The 6361-nt window shown below is 40.0% G+C and overlaps 1 long non-coding RNA gene across 1 annotated transcript in view; it reads left to right on the top strand.

Annotated features, from left to right (window-relative positions):
- The window catches only part of LOC109279710, a 23297-nt gene extending 17496 nt beyond the window's left edge, over positions 1 to 5801 (top strand). Inside the window, exon 3 of the long non-coding RNA XR_002086307.1 lies at positions 4823 to 5801. This is a non-coding gene — a long non-coding RNA (uncharacterized LOC109279710). The remainder of the gene's footprint in view (positions 1 to 4822) is intronic.
- Positions 5802 to 6361: the final 560 nt, after the last annotated feature.

The following is a 6361-nucleotide window of genomic DNA, read 5'->3' as shown; positions in this document are numbered from 1 at the left end:
TGTAGGCCCCCTTCAGGTACTGGAAGGCTGCTATAAGGTCTCCCCGGAGCCTTCTCTTCTCTAGGCTGAACAACCCCAACTCTCTCAGCCTTTCTTCACAGGAGAGGTGTTCCATCCCCCTGATCATTTTCGTGGACCTCCTCTGGACCCGCTCCAACAGGTCCGTGTCTTTCCTATGCTGAGGGCTCCAGAGCTGGACGCAGCACTCCAGGTGGGGTCTCACCAGAGCAAAGTAGAGGGGCAGAATCACCTCCCTCGACCTGCTGGCCCCGCTGCTTTTGATGCAGCCCAGGATACGACAGCTGCAAGATTTCCAGCCTCCAAAATCAAAGTCCTGAAAATGCTTTTTTTTAAAATTAAAGAATCAAAGTTTAGATTATCACATATTCCCAAGACAACATGAGGCTTAATTCATCACTCCTTTGAAATATTCTGAAAGCTGAGGGTTAAGAGGTGTTATATTAGTGCAGAATAATGATGATTAATTTGTGTTTCGTATCAAATGCAGGAAGAGTAGATATGTGTGCAGTGAATCCTCTATAATTTCAAAATCTTTCCATAAACTTGAAAATACCTTGTAGACGTATGTACCTTAAATGGAACACAAGACCACTTTTTTTCTGTTTGGAGTGTGGCTGGTGTTGTTTTTTTTTTTATATTACTGCTTCAAATAACCTCCCTCTTTTTCCAAGATTCTGGACAGATTCACTTAAAATATACCCTTTTGCCTTTTCATTACAGAGTAACTAATGAAAATTCCATTTTAAAAGTGCTTTCTGTGAGACAGGAACGTTCTTTTTTTCATTATTAACAAAAGCCCGTATTTCAAGCTGTAGTGATACAGCTTCAGGTAGCATAAATCAGCATTGCTCTGAGATGGCCTGCAGTCCTCTCAACCGGCACTGCAGAACAATTTAGTGGTTTTAGATGACAGTTGGCATCTTTGAAATATTCTCTTTTGCAGAACTAGACTAGATGTGACACTTGCTGGAGAAGAAATCTTGCATAAATCTGTCTAAAAAGACTCACTTAATCATATTACTTCACTAGCAGTGGTAACCTTTGGAGGCCAAAGTCCAGACAGGTTGAGAAATGGAACATGAGTACATAAAGGTGACAATTCCATTAACTGCAATCAAAGAGAGAGGTGAATGGTGAGATAAAGACAAATTACTTATTCTATGAAGAAAAGAAAATGTGTGTGTGTAGGGGAAAGAGGCAGAATGAACATTTTCCAGCCTTGTCAAGGAAATAAAGATCCAGTCCCGCTCCACTGAGATCAACACAAAAACATCTCTCGGCCTCCCTGGATGCAAGCTCTGGCCCAGCATCCCAGCCTGCTGGTGAATGTTAGTGCAAACCGTCATTTGAGGAGTGCACGCATACACAAGTGAGATGCCCCAGTAAAAAATCATATGCAGAATGTCTTGCTGAATTGCCCACCATAGCCGTGCTGGAAATGCAAATACTGGGCCTAGCTTTGCAGTCAACAGGGCGTTTTGCAAAAATAAGCAAGTGGAAAAATTGTTGGCATTTCTGAATCCAGTGATTCAGGATTCTCAAATATACCAGACAAGATCTTTCAGTGCAGCGGGGTGCACTTCAACCCCAAAGGCTGAACAGAAATGGCTTTGGGACTTTCTTTTGGGTCCCAAATCAGAAGCGTGGGTACATATTGATAACTGAAACTACCACCACAGGGGAAAAAAAAAAGAGTTCTTACACTGGTTCAGTGCCAAACTTCAGCATAGGTAAAAGAGGGATTGTCGGGACATATTCTCATCCAGTATAGAATCATAGAATCATAGAATCATAGAATCCAGTGCCAAACTTCAGCATAGGTAAAAGAGGGATTGTCGGGACATATTCTCATCCAGTATCCTTCAGTGAGGCCAAGGACGGCATAAGTAGCATCGCTAAGACAACTTCACATTACCTAAGCTTTTTCAGAGGAGGTGGAAGCTTAGAGACTAGCCATGCTGGCTACTGAGTTGCCTTGCAACACTGGAAATAAAGGCACAAAGGGATCTAATCTGTTATCTCTCCAATCTTCCTAAATTTAAGATAAAGAGGAAATGAATAATATAAAATCTATCTCTATATACAATCCCCTCCTCTTTTTCAATTTTCCCACTTCTGTGTGGCATTTTCAAGAATTTCTATGCAGAAAACCTCATCTAAAACCAATCTATGTACCAAAACAAAACAAGCAGATAAGCGAATTGTTTTACTTACAGAAGCAGAAATGGATCTTTGAGCATTCAAAAATTCTGCTTACTTAGGTATTGATTAGCATAATAATTGAAGGGAAGAAAAGATTTTTAAAGGGTCATGTAACGTGCTTGCTTAGGCAGTTCATACAAGCACCTGAGGGTGGGTTTCAATCTCATTTTTAAGAAGCAGTATAACACTGGTATAGGAAATAGAAGGTGGGGAATACTCTGGATTAAATGCTCACTGAGTCATTAGACTAGGACTATTTATTCAAACAGGGAAATAAGGAAGTAAAAAACAACTGAATACTATGCAACATCACAAAGGGATTTTTGAGTGTACAATAGGAAAAAAAGGAAATTTCCTTTGGGGGACTTCTTCTGTTTTTAACAGAGATATTAAGTTACTGTTAGATACTAGAGCAGCCAAAAAGGGAAATCCCTGTTTCACATAGCTCTAATATAGCTAAAAAAATAATTCAGATTTTATCAATTTGTGACCCATTTCCTTACGTTTTGGGTAGCTCACCTTTTAATACAAAAGTCAGAAGCCGATACAAACAAGCATACAGTATTTCAGGCTCCATCAAAATTCCAGTGTCTTGCCCAGGGCCTGTTCCTGCCTGCCCTCTTGGCTGGATACCAATATCCTTTATTTTCAGGGGAGTCAGCCTTCCAAAAAACCACTTGGCACTTGAGTCAGGACTGCTCTGTTTTCCTAACGTTCACGGCAGGAAGGATGTTTTCTGACTCTGGTACCCAACAGTTGAGCATTCCAGACAGCACGGGGATTTTTCTTTCGAAACCACACTGCCAATGCCGTAAGAGTAAGTGAAGTTCTGTGACACCGTGTGATCCTGGTGGGAAAATAGGATGACTTTGTTGCTATACAGCGATACACAAAGGGAAGACGTGCATGAGACTTGCCACCTTTATAAACTCTCCTTCTGTGGTGTGAATGCTGAAAAAATTCTGGCTTAAAGTCATGTTTTCATCAACTGGTTCCCCTCTGGGAAGACTGCCAGATCTCCACAGATTAGGTTAAGAAGACCCCCCCGCCCAAATGCTTGGCGAGAAAAGAAGCCCACTGCTGCAGTGTAGCAGAGGGGGTGCTCAATAGTCTTTGCACACGTCGTTGCTGTACCCATCCATGTTACCAGCATGTGAAAATGTTCTGTTTGCTCCCCAGAACAGATTCAGTCTGTGAAGACACTGTACAGATTGCCCTGCAACTTTTGCATATCCTTTGACGCTCCTTAAAGATTAGAAATATGACTTTATCATTAACACTTATATTCAAGTAATTCCTGAGGTCACTGATGTCAGGGCCAACTACAGCTGTGCAGCCTTTGCCTGGTGGAACAGAAGCTACATAGGTGAGGGCAGGCGGGTTACAACTCACGGACAGGACTGGACTCCTCACTGACCAGGAGCAGACATACTGCCCTGCTCTGTCTGGGAGGCAGATTTGCCAGAGACGTCTTTCATCATAACTCTGTGCCAAAATCCAGATGTGCAAAATCGTGAAATCACAATCTGTTGAGCTGGAAATGAATTTCACAAGCCAAGCTGAGAAAATCTGTTGAGCTCCTTAAATTTCACAATACCTTACATCTCATGAAAAATAACTGTTAACAGAGGTTAAATATTTTTCTGCAACATCCTTTCAAGACTTTTTCCATAGAATATGACCAGCTTACGTGAAGCAGTTTGTTACAGTGGTGATATATCATGCAGTGATGCCAAAATCCAGTCAGCGTGGAGAAGGGTTGAAGAAGGCTCAACCACACTTCAAGCAGCACGTCCTCTTGCCACAACTGGGACTTTCTATAAAAGGCAGATCCTATTTTGCCCCTTGAATTCAGAAACTAGTGAACGCAGTCATGGGAGGCAAAGTACCATCAGCATCTATTAATTCCTAAAAAATATAATTGTCTGTTCTCCAAGAGTAAGATTGTTAACTGGAATCTGTACTTCCCAGATTATAAACAACATGCAGCCTTTCTCCTAAACTCATTGCAAAATGTACAAATGATGTTCTAAAGCCAGCACTGTAATCTTTTAAAATCTTAAATTCAACAAGGGCTCATTCAAGTACATAAAAAGAAGTTTGTAGGATCATTTAGCCACCTGCAAATCATACACAAATAAACCCAACAGCACTAGAAACAGGAATAAAATCACCATATATGTAGCTAGTTCCTACAGCAGTTAGATTTTCATGCTCTGTATACAACCCAAAACAAATTGTCTGCTTATAATTAAAATATGATACTGTTTCCAAAAGTCTTACCTCTAGGGAGATAATTTTATACCACGGGGCAGATTCAGCCCTGGTGTAGTATTTCTGATTTTCATGAAATTACACCATTAAAGAATTTGGCCCAACATCTTACCCACACTGATGCAATTCAACTTTTAAGGGACAGTTATGGGGTTTCCTCCTAACTCAGGCCAAGTTTCTGGAATAAGGGAAGTCTGTAAAAGAAACTGTTGGAGGGATGTTTTAGTCTGGCATTTAGGAATACTCACGTATTAGAAAACGTCACAGGGTTTATTTTGTACGTCTTACATGTTAGAATTTCTTTCTTTTTTTTCTTTCCTTACAGATACATTGCCAGTAGGTGGTCACAGCAAAACAGGATAAAACCCAAAGAAATGTAATGAAACAATTATAGACAGCCGTGAGTAGAAAGACATTTGTGGATCCAGTTAATTCTGCTTCATCTTTGTTATATAAATCTATTTTCCAAACTTAATGTATTGCCTGAGCTTGTAATATAGGATTAACAGAATGTCTGCACCACTCAGGAGTCTGGAGAAAAATGTAAGAAAGATGTTAATTCTCCAACATTTTAGGTAACTAAATATTTTGGGCATGATTGATCTCACATAGTGCTTTGGATTTATGCTTTGCATGACAGATGGAAATCAGAATATATGCACTGATGCTCTCCCTGATGTTGAAAACTTCTGACTTCTGTGAAGAATCAGAGAAAAAGAGCCATAACACTTCCCTCCTCCTGGAGCTAACCTGGTCTTTCCTAAAATCATGCAGTTTCATAGGTCATGGCCCAGAAAACAGGAGTCCCCCCAGCTCTTCCTGCCAGTGCTACACGTACCGGGCACCGTGAGTGGAGGAGGGTTGCAAACAGTGGAAATGTGATGCTGCCAGAGGTCTGGGGGCAATTATTCCATTCCCTCTGCAGTTGTTTGAGGTGCTTAAACAGCATGAAGCAGATGCCTAGGTTCTTAATAAGGCTTCCTGGGAAAATCCACACTGTTTCAAAACCGTATCAGAACCAAAACTACGGAAAGATTAATCAAGCTTGGGTCAAGAGGGAAGAAGGATGCAATAGCTTTTGACAGCAGTGAACTGATAAATGATACACCCAACGTTGAGCTCTTTTACGAGTCAGAATATTCAGTGCATCACATCAAAAACTCCTTTAGACTATTGACATATTAGAAAGAACATGGCAAAAGATGGTGAAGATAATAGAACCATCAAAGATACATTTTAAATTTACTACTTGCATGCTTACACTAATCTGACAATCATAAAGCCTTACTATATATCAAATGGAACAAATGCTATCAGTAAATTAAAACATATATAGAAATATGTGTGCAAAAGTTAAAAAACCTTTTGGCACAGCAGACAGCTGCAGTTCAGAGTTTCTTCCAGTGTTAAGCACAAGCAGCAGAATGAAACTGCTTTAAGCATTCTTTAAAATCACATTCTGGTTGCTAATCTTTGGATTTTACAGTTTGTCTTTCTGAAGCAATGGTAAAACCATCACAGCTTTAATCAACTTTTTGAATCATTGACCAGTCTGAAAAACTGAAAGTGAAATAAAAAGCAAGACACAACAAAAATCAGAAATACTGTACATTTTTGCCATTTCTGTCAGCCACAGCTAGGAAATGTTGTTATAAAACAAGATTAAAAATTGAGGAAGGAAATAAATGATAACTGCACTCTTACTTTAGGCTATTTTATGTCTGATTGTTTCAAAAGTAGGAGTATGAGACTGGGTACGTAACTTCACCCTCTCCAAGAATTGCCAGGATCGTTGCTTATGAGTGTGATTTAAATGCGACAGCAGTTTCCTTACCTACAATACATTGTAATCATGGAAATATCA

Source organism: Aptenodytes forsteri, unplaced genomic scaffold, assembly GCF_000699145.1.
Source record: "Aptenodytes forsteri isolate BGI_AS27 unplaced genomic scaffold, ASM69914v1 Scaffold119, whole genome shotgun sequence".
NCBI classification, from domain to species: Eukaryota; Metazoa; Chordata; class Aves; order Sphenisciformes; family Spheniscidae; genus Aptenodytes; species Aptenodytes forsteri.
The sequence above is the reverse complement of the archived record's forward strand: the minus strand, read 5'-3'. Positions and strand labels throughout refer to the sequence as shown.